Source organism: Heterocephalus glaber, unplaced genomic scaffold, assembly GCF_053883595.1.
Source record: "Heterocephalus glaber isolate CG9 unplaced genomic scaffold, H.glaber_assembly_v1.0 deba00001452, whole genome shotgun sequence".
Classification (NCBI taxonomy): Eukaryota; Metazoa; Chordata; class Mammalia; order Rodentia; family Bathyergidae; genus Heterocephalus; species Heterocephalus glaber.
In genome coordinates this window covers 7,824,443-7,838,165 of record NW_028258302.1, presented here as the reverse complement: position 1 = coordinate 7,838,165, position 13,723 = coordinate 7,824,443, and positions in this window count along the sequence as shown.

Below are 13,723 nucleotides of genomic sequence, written 5' to 3'. Positions count from 1 at the left end.
GCCACCTTGGAGAGAGTACTGCTCAGGTGTGCGGCAGGAGGCCTGGGACCAGAGGACTGGGTGCTAGTGAACAGGCTAAGCCAGCAGAGGAAGGACTGGGAGGAATAGAGGAAAGAGAAGGAGACAGAGACAGACAGATAGACACAGACAGAGAGAGAGACCCGGAGAGAGAGAGAAAATAGGTATGAACCATGCCCGAGCAGAGAATGAAAGCCAGGGTGGAAAGTATTGGGCAAAAGTAAAAGTTTCCTAAAGTGGAGCTGGGAAAATTTTGCTAATATGTAAATTGTTGAGTACTTCTATCTGACTGGGGCTTGATGTGTAAAGGAAAAATGAATGAATGATGAATAAAATTAATCAAAGAAAAACACAGAAAGGAAAGGTGGAACAGAGAGCCAGGCAGGAGGGTTGGTGGCAAGATGAATGGATCAGTACAAGAACAGGTGGATGGCCAGGCACTGTGGCACACATCTGTAATTCCTGCACCCTGGGAGGCTGAGCCGGGAGGGTCACAAGGTTGAGCCCAGCCTGGATGATGTAGTGAGACCCCGTGGCAAAATGAAAAATTTTTAAATGGCTAGGGATGTAGCTCAGTGTGAAGGCTCTGGGTTCAACCACAAACACAAAAGAGAAGCAAAAAGCCAGATGGACGGGGCTGGGGATGTGGCTCAGTGGTGGGGCACTTGCCTACCATGCTCAAGGCTTTGGGTTTTGTCTCCAGTGGAGCCTGAAAAAAATAACATAAAATAAAAACCAACTGGATAGAGACAGGCTCCCTCCTCCCTAAACTTGATCCTTCTAGACCAGCTATGTTCTGTGCGTTCCTCTGTCTCCTCCTGTAATGCGGCTGGAAGTTGCTCTGGGAGAGGAGGACTGGGAGCTGGCCGGGTTGTGCGGCTGAGGCTGGGGGGAGGGGCGCGGAGGCTGAGGCAGAGCGCCGAGGGCGGGGAAGCCGCAGAGGTGTCAGAGACACAGACTTAATGACAAGCCCGGGGTCCACCTGCACCGATGAGCAGGCTGGGAGGTGGGAGCTGCGGGGAAATTGGAAAAGGGACACATTCATTTTTCAACGCACTTCGCTCTACACACACACACACACACACACACACACACACACACACACACACACACACACACCCCTACCTACCTTTAATAAAGAGCCAGAGGCTCCCTGCGGTCTGGCTCTCACTCCACGTCTACAACAGACCCCCGGAGAGAGGTTGTAACGCTGGCCGCTGGCCCAGAGGAGGAATGAATGGGGTCGCCTCCTCCCTGGCCCTTGCAGCTGTCTGTGCCCTCGACCCTGGGAGCCCAGCTGTGGCTGGGTGGGAGAGAAGGACCTGCAGAACCATCGACAAGCCCAGTGCCTGGGACCCTGCTCCTCGGCCCCAAAGAGCCCTCATGCACCCTGGAAAGACTTCTCAGGACCCCCTCGCCCTGGCTGCCCCTGACACACTCTGGGCCACAAGGAACCACAGGCCCTCACCATGTTCAGAGCCGTTAGCTGGGTCCTCTTTCTCTGACCCCTGAATGGAGACAGCGGGACCAGGGAGGCCTTGGGCTCCTCCAGTCAGCATCTCAGGACCCAGCTCCAGCCCTCAGCCCAAAGCAAAACCCTAACTCTCTGGAAGAGGGGCTTTGCCTAGCGAGAGCTGTGTGGACGCCGTTCTAACAACCAGGGGTGTCACCCAGCTCCTGGCTCTAGGGAGAAAGCCTTTGCTCCCACTCTCACCTGCTTGAAGAGGGGGTGGCTTTTGCATCCAGTAAATGCACACCAGTCTGCACATAGACCACAGACTCCCATGTGGAAGTGCATGGGCCTTTGATGCAATGTGCAAATAATCTCAGCCTCCCTCCTATTAAAATAATCATTTAACAACCACAGAAATCCATCCCTTGTCTAATTTATCTCTGAGGCTTCTGGGAGATGTTGATGTTGTCCTTTAATCCACTGACTGTCAAGGTAGGGTGTGCAGGTTGTAGACTCTACAGCTCTAGGTACAAGTCACACAGACTATGATGATAATAAAACCGCCTTTACATTTCATCTTGTATTAGTTCCCCCCAAAGGTGTAAGTTATCCAAGTCAAAGAAGTGAAACCTTCCAAAATCATTTGCAATACATGATTCAAGTTGTCCATGCTTACTTGTAGACTTTTATTTGCAATGAGTATAAGATGGTTTTATTAGTCACCAACTACCAATAATTCATCTTTCAGCTGCAACTCACAGTGCTCCACATATCTGACAGTTTGTTTAGTTCCTGAGCTCCAGTGGCCAACACATCCCTGCCTTGCACGTCATTTACTGTCCAGGGCATGCTTCTGAATTCTGTGCTGTCACTTGGGTCTGCCTGGGGCAGACAGCAGCCAGGGCACACTCTCACAAGCACATGCACTGTGACGATTGTGTATGTGTGTGATAAAATACATATAACAAAATTTACCATCTTAACCCTTTTTAAGTGTTCGGTTCTGTGGCACTAAGTGCATTCACAATATTGTACAATCACCACCATCCATCCCCAGAAGTGTTTCATCATCCTAAACTGAAACTAAGTTTAAATGATCATTTCTCATCACTCCCCAACCGCTGGCAACCACCCTTGTACTTTCTATCTATGAATTTGACTACTCTAGGTATCTCATACAAGTGGAATCATACACTATTTATCCATTTTTATTGGCTTATTTCACTCAGCACAATATTCTAAAGGTTCATCCATGTAGCATGAGTCAGAATCCCTTTCCTTTTCAGGGCTAAATAATATTCCATTGTGTATATATGTACTACATTTTGTTTATCTATTCATCTATTCATTCATTTTTTTGTTTTTGTTTTTTTTTGGTACTGGGGATTGAAGTCGGGACCCTGCACTTGCAAGGCAGGCACTGGAACCACTGAGCTAAATCCTGGGCCCTATTCATTAATTTTTTGAGGAATTACTATACATTTTCCACACCTGCTGCATTGTTTTACATTTTCACCAGCAATGCACAAGGGTTCCAATTTCTCCACATGCTTTCTGAAATGTGTTTTCTAGCTTTGTTTTTCCAATACTGAGTCAGTTGTTCTCAACAACTCTCTGTCCCTTAGCCTGCATCTGACCAGTACCTCATCTCATAGCGGGTATGAGACTTGCCTAAACTTTCTTGAATTCATTTCCATTTTATCCCTTCCCACCACACCGACTTGGCTTAGGGCCTCCCTACCTCATTATGCAATTGTATTTCAATTACCTTCCACCAGTTTAAAAGAGAGAAAGATATCCTTGGGAATTAGGAAGGAAAGAGGGAAATTACAATAACAATTTAAACAATAAATATTGTTGCTTATAATATATGTAAGACTGTGTAATACATCTTGTTTCTTTTTTTTTTTTTGGTACCAGGGATCGAACTCAGGACCTTGTGCTTTCGAGGCAGGCAGTGACACCACTGAGCTAAATCCCCAGCTCTGTAATATATCCTGTTAATTGTTACATTTATGTCATTACACCTGGTAATTATTAATTTTTTATTTGTTCACACTGCAAGATGTCATTGGAAAATGATATAAGATTTGTCAAGTACAATAAAGAACTTTTTTTTTAGGTAAAATGGAAACTTTATTCATAAACACAATTTAGCAAACTTGACACAGAAAAACAGTAAAACCTGATAGTTTTTATATATTAAAGAAATTCAATTTATAGTAATTCCAAAAAAAATACCGAAAAGAAAATCTGAGTCCTTGATGATTCTAATGGTGAATCCTTCCAAGCAAGCAAGGCAGAAATAGTATTATTATTACAAAATCTTTCATAAATAGATGTGGAAGAAGTATTTCTCTACTCACTTTATGAGATTATCACAATTACAGACTAATATTATTTATAATCACAGATGAAAAAATTATTAACAAAATATTTTTAAATTGAATCTTAAAATATTTAAAAGTAGGATGAATTATTATGTTTGAAACTTGTCACAGGAATGCAAAACTGGTTTGTCATTCAAACATAGAAAAATAGAATTCATCAGAAAAAAAGAGAATATCTTCTAATCATCTTAACAGGTAAAAGAGAAAGATTTGACAAAATTTAACATTTATTCCTGAAAAGACAACTAACCAAGATTGGAGGTGAATTTATTAATCTAATAAAGACCATCTATGAAAACATGAATAGCTAACAAAAACAATACAAAAGAGTTGTTTCACTGGCTGGAAGAGATGGTACAATGCTGAATAAAAGTGATGAGGATTCTCTTCCTTATCTTGTTTTTTGTTTTAAGAAGTATTAAATATCTCAATTAGTATGTTGTTAGCTAAAGAGAAGATTTTTTAAAATTGACTCTGTGCAATGCAGTATGGTCTCAGTATAAAGTTCAGAGTGGAGATACATGGCCTCACATTTGACTTTAAATGGACAGAAATCCTGTCTGAAAATCTGCAGTCTTCTCTCATTCCTGCTCTGATTCCTACTGGAATAATTCTGTGGGGGTTAACTTACAAAAGCAAAAAGCCACAAGTAGCTTGCAGTGAATTGACAAAATCTTTGTCACAATTTATCTAAGAGTAAAAAGCACCACTTGATATTCCTAAGGAATAATAATTATAGTGGCCCCTAAGAAGAAGTTGATATAATTGATACTCCTGTTCTCAGATCCTCACTTGTCTCTCAGGGGGATATGGATCTCTCCCACCTGTCTGATGAAAGTATCCACACTGGAGGTTCTCCTCCACCTCCTCCTCAGGCCAGTGAAATAGTCCCCTTCTCTTTAAGTGACTCAAGAATTCCACCAGAGCCTGCTGCCCCAGAGGAAACCAGTATTCCCCAGGCCTCTCATTGTGCTCCTTTAAGTCCTGCAGGACGTACTCAAAGTGGAGCTTCCTACTCTTTTACCTCGCAACTCATCCTGCCCCTGAGAGAAGTCCTAGGAGCAAAAAGAATTACTCAAATCTAGGTCCCTTTTTCAGTGGCAGTTATCCAACAATGGCTAGGCTGACTTTCAGAAGGTACATGTAGATTTGCAGATGGTTTCAAACTTTGACTCTTGCTTTTAAACTATCCTGGAGAGATTTCCAACTCAGCTTGATCACTTGCTACACCCTAGATGAAAAACAGAATCCAGGAAGAGGCTAGGAACTCTAAGGTGAACAATATTTTACAAGGAGGGAAGAAAATCACCCTAGAAAGGTTGTTATCCCTCTGACAGAATCAAACTGGACTATAGAAATAGCAGTGGCCTAAGAATGATGATAGTAGCTCTTATCATGGGAATGAAAAGATGCATTAAGAAATCTGCTAATTTTGATAAGGTGAGAGGAGTCATACAGGTTTAAGAGTAAACTGTCTTTCATTAGCTGCTTAGTAGAAGCTTTTCATAAATATACAAACTTAGATCCATTTTTCTGGAAGGAACAGGCACTGATGGGACATCATTTCATTTCTTAATCAGCCCCAGATATTTGACACAAATTATAAAAACTTCAGATGGAGCCCCAGATGCCTCTGGTACAATTGCTGGACATTGCCTTTTCTGTGTTCAACAATCAGGATCCAGATAAGAATGAGGGAAAAAAGGCCAAAATTATGGCTGTCACTACTGGTAAATGATTCCAAAAGGTTTAAAGGAAAATCCATGGACAATGAAGGAAAGGGTCTTTGCTTTAAGTGTAAAAGGGCTGAGGACATTGACCATGCAACTGCACCAGGCCACCACCCAGTCACTGTTATGTGTGTCAGGTGGCCAATGTGCCTAACTCATGGCACTGGAGGATTGACTGTCCCCGCTTCCACAGAGGGGCTAGGCCAGCTAAACTCTCATATGCTCTGACAAAGACTGAGAGGCCCAGGGCACCTTACAATGCCCCTATCTACAAACATTACCATCTCCTGTGAGAAACCCTGGATGACCTTGGACATCATAGATGAGTCAACTCAATTACTGGTAGATTCAGAGGCAGTTCATTCTCCTTCTCTGAAAAGCCTTCCTCCACATCTGTGGCTATAATGGGAGCTGAGGGGATACCTAGTCAGAGCTTCTTCACTCCTGTTTTGTCATGTCAACATGGAGGGCAAATATTTACCCATGAGTTTTTGATTGTTCCACAATTTCTACTCCTTTGCTAGGAAGAGATTTACTTGCAAAGTTGGGGGCAATTCTCAAAATCTGGCAAAGGCCAAAGCAGATTTTACCTGTTGGGATTGCATCAAGCCTCCCAGACCAGATTAGCCAGCAGGTGACTCCTGCTGTTTGGTGCAGTAGAGTACCTAGGAGGGAAAATTCAGCAAAGCCAGTAGTTATAAAACTAAAAGACCTCAGCCAATTTCCTAACTGAAAAGAGCATCCAATCAAAGAAGAGTCCCATAAAGGCCTTCAGGCTCTCGTAGACAGTTTTCTCAATAGTATAATTTATTTTGCAATACCCCTATTCTCCCCATAGTAAAAGCTTCAGGAGAATATAGGATGCTACAAGACCTTCACCTCATTAATGAGGCTGTAATTCCAATCCACTGTCTGGTAGCAGATCTATATATGATTCTCTCCCAGATTCCAGAGGACACAAGTTGGTTTTCAGTTCTAGACCTTTAATGTGTTGTCTTCTCAATTCCACTCTACCTGGATTCCCAGTTTCTGTTTGCCTTTAAATAAGAAAATCTCATTTTGGCAATGTGGCTGGAGCAACTGGGTACAACCTGTCAACTGAAAAGACTTGTTAACCTTGAACACAGACCAACAACTCCCAAGCCTGACACAAGATCAAGCCAACCCCTGAATCCAATACCAATGCTCTGACACAAGAACACACCCAACCTCAAACCTGATAGCAATCTTCTCACATGAGAACATGCCAAATCTGTCACCTGATGTCAATCTTCTACCCAAGATCAAGTAGGACCATCTGGACCAAGTATCAAAGAAGATATAAAAAGACAGCAGCAACTGACTTTGGGACACTGCCCTTTTGCTCTTACAGTGATCCGTTCTTGCAGGATGCATCTTCTCTTTTTCCTTCAAAGCAACCTTTTCTCCTTGAGCACTTCTTTTTTATTTCCTTTCTTTTCTTCTTATTTCTGGCCTAAAGTAAACAGTAATCTTTCACATTCATCAATTGTCCTGACTGATTCATTGAATGGGACAATAAGAACTTGGATAACACTACTACATTGCTAAATTCGAGGAGTCTTTTGGTGGAATTCTTTGGGCCTTCTATATAAAGAGTCATATCATTTGTGAATAAGGATTGTTTGATTTCTTCCTTTCCTATATATATCTCTTCTACTTTTTTCTCTTGCCTGATTGTTTTGGCCAAAGTTTCAAATCTATATGGCATAGGAATGGTGATAAATAAAGAACTTTTGATCTAGGAATTCTAACCCTCAGAATCTATCCCAGATAGTTTAAAATATAAGAAAAATATGAAAAAAGGATGTTCATTTTATTGGTACATTTTAGGTATACAATATGCTGACATTCGTTATTGGGAATTTGTACCTTTACATAATATATCTTGGTTATTATTTTATAGCATTATTTATTATAGTAACAAAAAATTTAGAAGCAACTGGGGCCGGGGATTTAGCTCAGTGGTTTCGCCACGGTCTGCGCAAGCGCAAGGACCCGAGTTCAATCCCCGGTACCAAAAAAAAATTTAGAAGCAACTTAAATTTCTAGCAATGGGTTAAGCAAGTTGTGCCTTATTCTATGGAATATTATCAAGCCATTAAAAGGAATGGTCAAACACCCATGTATGCAACAGCCTGGAAAGTTAGTATTGCAATACCATGTCAAAAAATTAGGATGCTGGGTTGGTGACATAGCTCACTTATAGAGCACATGCCTATCATGGATGAGGTCCTGGGTTCAATCCCCAGTTACACAGACAAACACACACACACACACACACAGATTCATCATGCTTATGTGCTGTAATTGCAACTATGCAAAAAGCACAATTAGGAAAATAATCTGAATGAAAATATACCACCATGCTAAGAATAGTATCAGAAAAAAGAAAAATCATCCTGGTAAATTTATTTTTTTATCATCATTATTATTATTATTATTTTGGTACTGGGGATCAAACTCGGGACCTTGTGCATATGAGGCAGGCAGCAGCAGAACCACTGAGCTAAATCCCAGCCCCCATCCTGGTAAATTTAGCCCTTCTTCCCAGAGTAATTTTATCATGACTATTAACATTCTCTGATACTGACACCAATGTTTCATTTTTCTTTTCTTGGTGTGTGTGTGTGTGTGTGTGTGTGTGTGCACTACTGGGGATTAAACCCAAAACCTTTGCACTAAACTACATCCCGGTCCTTATATTTCATTATTATTTTTCATTTTAAGGGCCAGGAATTTAGCTCAGTGGTTCCTCTGCCTGCTTCATAAGCACAAGGTCCAGAGTTTGATCCCCAGTACCAAAAAATAATTATTATTATTGTTATTATTATTCACTTTATTTTGAGACAGACTCTCACTAAGTTGCCCAGTCTGGGCTCAAACTTGAGATCCTCCTGCCTCAGCCTCCTAGAGTGCTAGGATTATAGGCAAGCACCACCACAAGCAGCTACAGTGGTTTTTTTTGGTACCGGGGATCGAACTCAGGTCCTTGCGCTTTCGAGGCAGGAGCCAGAACCACTAAACTAAATCCCTGGCCCAACAGTATTTTCTTAGTGTATTATGTGCTATGGAAATACTGCCTCAAGATCACTCCCTTCCACCAGATGGTTACCCAAGTCCCTCTCATTGGATAATTAGAGTCACCTCCAGCCATCTATAATTCCAAACCCTGTTTTTCAACTTTGAGTTAATGACTTTATTGTGTGCAATATAATGTAATAATATAATGTGATTATAATGAATAAAAATGCACAGGTACTAAAAAAGCATCAGGACTTCCTTTCTTTGCATTGCTAAGGAATATTTTGTTGTGCAGACAGACCACCTTTTGTCTATCCCCTCACCTGTTGATGGACTTTTGGGTCATTCCCATTGTGAACAATTATGAATTATGACTTTTGTTCTGCTATGACATTCTGCACAAGTTTTTCTGTGAATATATGTCTTCAATTCTCTTGGGGAATGGATGTACTTTGGAATAGAACTGCTGAGTTGTATGGTAATTCTGTGTATAAACGTGTAAGGAGCCACCCAATTGTTTTCCAAAGTACAATCTTCCACTCCCACCAGTCAGTTATGAGGGCTCCAAATTCTCCACATCTTCATCACTTGTTGTCTTCATTGGAACACTCTTGTGGAGGTAAAGTGGAAACTCATTGTGGTTTGACTTGCATTTTACTGATGGCTAATGATGTTCACTATTATTCATTTTTAACAAAAACAATATTTTCTTAACAAAATGAGGTTAAAATTTTCCCATTATAAAAATAATCTATGGGGATTTAGCTCAGGCACCGTGCCCGCCTCACAAGCGCAAGGTCCTAAGTTTGATCCCAATACCCCAAAATAAATAAATAAATAATAATTTATATGTATTTTACATTTAAAAAAAATTTTTTTTTAATTTAAATCCTACCCAAATAGCACCATCTAGAGGTAACCACTGTAAATATTTCACTGTATTTCCTTGAATCTTTTTCTATCTATTCTTTCCAAAGGTCAAGGTCATGTGACACAATTTTGTTTCTGGCCCTCCCATTTAATAAGATGGAAAATTCCTAAACTTTTTTCTAAGCACTCTTAAATGTAACAATTTTCTTAGCCATTCCCCTATTGATAGATGCTACATTATGTCCCTTGATTTCAATGTTGTAAATAATACAATAATTTAGTGCTTTGATATTGTTCCTTTTGACCTGTGTCAATTAAAAAAATAAGGAATATTAGGTCTGAGGTTGTAGCTCGGTAGTAGAGCACTTGCCTAGCATGCACAGGCTCTGGGTTTGATCCCCAGAACCTCAAAAAAAAAGAGAGGAATATTATTAATGAAAGAAGCAGAGAGGAGGAAGCAGTAGCAGAAGCAGCGGCTGTTCCTTGTTTCCTTTCAATCTTTCTGTACCCTTCCAGGACAGTTCTAGGTACAGAGTACATTTAAAGTCTTTATTATGGGCCAGGTACTGTTCTAAGCACCTGGCACATAACAAGCATTTAATCCTCACAACTTCCCTGTGAGATAAATAATATTAGTGTCCTCCCTATTTTATAGATGAGAAAATTGAGGAAGAGAAAATTATTCCAGGTCATCAGCTAGTAAGCGGCAGAGGCAGAATTTGAAGCTGGGTTGCCTGGCTCAGAGTCTGTACCCTCCATCGTGTTACTGCTTCCCTGTCAGGACAGTGAGGAGACAGGCAGTCAGCAGGGCTTTGTGGACAGTTGGGTCCCTTGTTTGAAACATGGTGCCTACACTTCATCCTTTACAGTATTTGGGGATGGATAGGGCAGTGATGGTGAACTTTTTAGAGCTTTCAACCATAACAAACAGCCCACTGCAGCACCTGTGCCATAGGTTTGCCACCCGTGGGATAGAGGAACTGAGAAGGGAAGGTCGGGAGAGCTAGAAGGAAGGAAGCAATTCTGACCCAACTCACCAGACTGGAGCTTCTAACAGTCTCCAACACTGCACCGTCCTCTTTACCCCCAGAGCACTAGAGTGGCCTTTATCAAATGCAGGTCGGATACAGTCCCTTTCCTGCTTAAAGTTCTCTACTGCCCTCAGGATAAAACCCCACACCCATAAAAAGTAGGAAGGCTCCCTCCTCTCTTGCCCCATCTCTCTCTAATCTCCTCCTGAATTCTCTGCCCCACTTCGCTCAGGTCCTACAAACCCCACCACCCGGTCTCAGCCCTGTACCTGTTGGAACTTGGCCTTCGGAGCTTTCCTGGTCTCGCTCTACTTTGCCCCTGCCCACTCAGCCTCTGCTCCGACTCTCCTCTCTTTTACAAAGACTACTACAGGGCTGGGGATTTAGCGTAGTGGTTCCGATGGTTGCCTTGCAAGCACAAGGACCCAAGTTCAATCCCTGGTACCAAAAAATAAAAAAAATAAAAAGAAAGGCTACTACAAGCCCCTCCACTGCATTGGATTGCAGTCCCCTGGTAGACACATACTTTTCTCCTGAAATATATTACATTTTGTATAATTGCTTTAGTTTCTTAAAAAAATGAAGAAGTTTTTTTATCAGGGAAAAATTCAAACATAAGAAAAATGAAAAGAATATTTTCATCACCTCACTTTGACAAACTACTTACCTCCTCCTGTAGTATTTTTATGGAAATGATACAGATCTTTTTATTTCATCTGTAAATGTTTTTCTCAGAAAGTGAATCTAAAAGATAAAGACTTTAAAAAATCAAAGTTACAATATCATTCTGACCTAATAAGATCAATTATAACTGTTTTTTCAACTTTTGTTTTGCTTTATTTTGGTGGTACCGGGGATTGAACCCAGGGAGCAGTGAACTACATCTCTGACCCTTTTTATCATTTTATTGTTGAGACAGGGTCTTGCTAAGTTGCCCAGGTTAGCCTCAAACTCAAGATCCTCCTGCCTCAGTCCCAAGTGGCATGCGCCACTATACATACCTTTATGTTATATTGAAAAAATTGCAAGAACACTTCACTGAACAGCCCTCTAATTCTTACCTAATTCACTATTAATATTTTACCTAATTCACTATTAATATTTTGCCATGTCTGTTTTCTGAACCATCTGAGACTAAATTTCAAATGTCAACACTTTTGCCCCTAAATGTTTCCACATACGGTTTCTGAAAATAAGAAGATTCTTCTATATAACAACATATTAGCCAAGTGTGCTGGCTCACTCCTGTAATCCCAGCACTAGGGAGGCTGAGGCAGGAGGACTGCCGTGAGTTCAAGGTCAGCCTGGGCTACATGGAGAGTTCAAGACCAGCCTGAAATGCACAGTGAAACCTTGTCTCAAAAAAACAACAAAGAAACAAAAAACCAACATACTGATCATATTCAGAAATTTCAAGATGGATATAATAAAATACCTACAATTCATATTCAAATTTTGTTAAAGCTTCTTTTTTATTTTTATTAGTATCTTTGTGATATGCAATAAGTGTGTTCATTGTGGGGAATTCGTACATATACATATTGCATCTTGGTCCTTTTTACTTCCCCTCCCCTCCCTCCTGCCTGCCCCCTTCCCACATCCCCTTCCCATCTCCACAGACTCAATCTCCCTGTTTCCTATCATCTATCTTTCATTTTGCTCTTTAAATATTGCCAAATGTTCTTTATGGAATTTTTTCCCAGTGCAGTGCCCAGTACAGAATCATGTATTGCATTTGCTTGTTTTGTCTCTTTTGCTCCCTTTAATTTGGAGCCACAGCTTCTTTCACAGCACTGATATTCTGAAGAACACCCAGAGCTCTCTCATAGTTTGTCCCTGGCTCTGAGCTTGCCAGGTGGTTTCCTTGTGGCTCTGCTTTCCTCTGGCTCTGCATGGTCTTGGGCAAGAGTGGTACCCAGGTGCAGTGTGTCCTCAGGACCATCGGGAGGCAGAGGACCACTTGTGTCATTATGAAACTACCGATTTTGACTGCTTGATTAACACATCCTATAACTGCTTTTTAAATCTTCAGAGATCTGGGGTCCTCCCCACAATGCATACTAGACTGTGACCTTGACAAAGATCGAAGCCAAGTCGGCCTTCTCTGTCTCTGTATCCCCCAAGCATGGCAGGTTTAAGTCGGCAAAGTGCACCTACCGTCCATCACCTGTGGGCAGCGAGGCCTCTCCCTCCTTTCTGCCTCCTTGCAGCCCCCAGAAGGACTTACTGAGATCTCAGAAGAGGAAAACGTGGCTCTGAAGGGAGCAGGCTCCACAGCACTGCAATTTCCCCAAACTTTTCCGGCCTGAGCGCTTCTCTCCCTTTTAAAACTCACCTGAGAAAAGCTTCCCCCAACATGATGCTGGATTCAGTGGAAACAGAGAAGTTCCCAGGAAGGAGGAAAGCAAAACGCATTAGCCGTCCAGAGCCTAGGGGCTGGGGGAGAAGGGTGGGAGACCCTATTTGCATTTTTTCCATTAACAAGCTGGAGTTGAGCTTGCTTGCCTGGGGAGATAATTTGAGAGGGAAATCTTTGCATATTTTATTTAAAAGCACGGCTGCCTGCGTTAGGAGGGTAATAATGCACAGAGTGGCGATTAGGTGAGGCCTTCTGGGGACGGGGGTGGAGTCCTTTCCCTCCTCTCCTGCTACTCACCCACCCCTCAGTCCTGAACCAGCCTCCTTAGAGGAACGCCCCCATGGGAAGATGGAAGCTGAAGCCTGCCATTGGGGCCACCCTGGGCAGGGAGTGGCCACAGAAAGGGGATCAGTGGGCACAGAAAGGGGATCAATGTCCAGAGCTGAGACTCTAGCCCTGTGGTTCTAATGGGCCAGGTGGAGTGGGGGATGGGAGGCACCACCTCTACAGGGGGCTTTAAAAAATATGAACTGGGGGTGGGGATTTAGCTCAGTGGCTCCATGCCTGCCTTGCAAGTGCAAGGTCCTGAGTTTGATCTCCAGTACCGGTGGGGGGGGGGATAAAAAAAGAAATGGTTTCACTGTTGCAATGAGTGGGTAGACAGTGCTGTTATTGGTAGTTCATGTCTAGGGGACAGGGATGCTAATTGGACCCTGCATTGCCTAGAACAGCCCCACTCAAAGAATTATCTAAATGCCAAAGGCACTCACCTGAACCAGCCCTTCCTATAGGTGTGTGTATACATGCAAACCAGACCTTTCCTTTAAGTC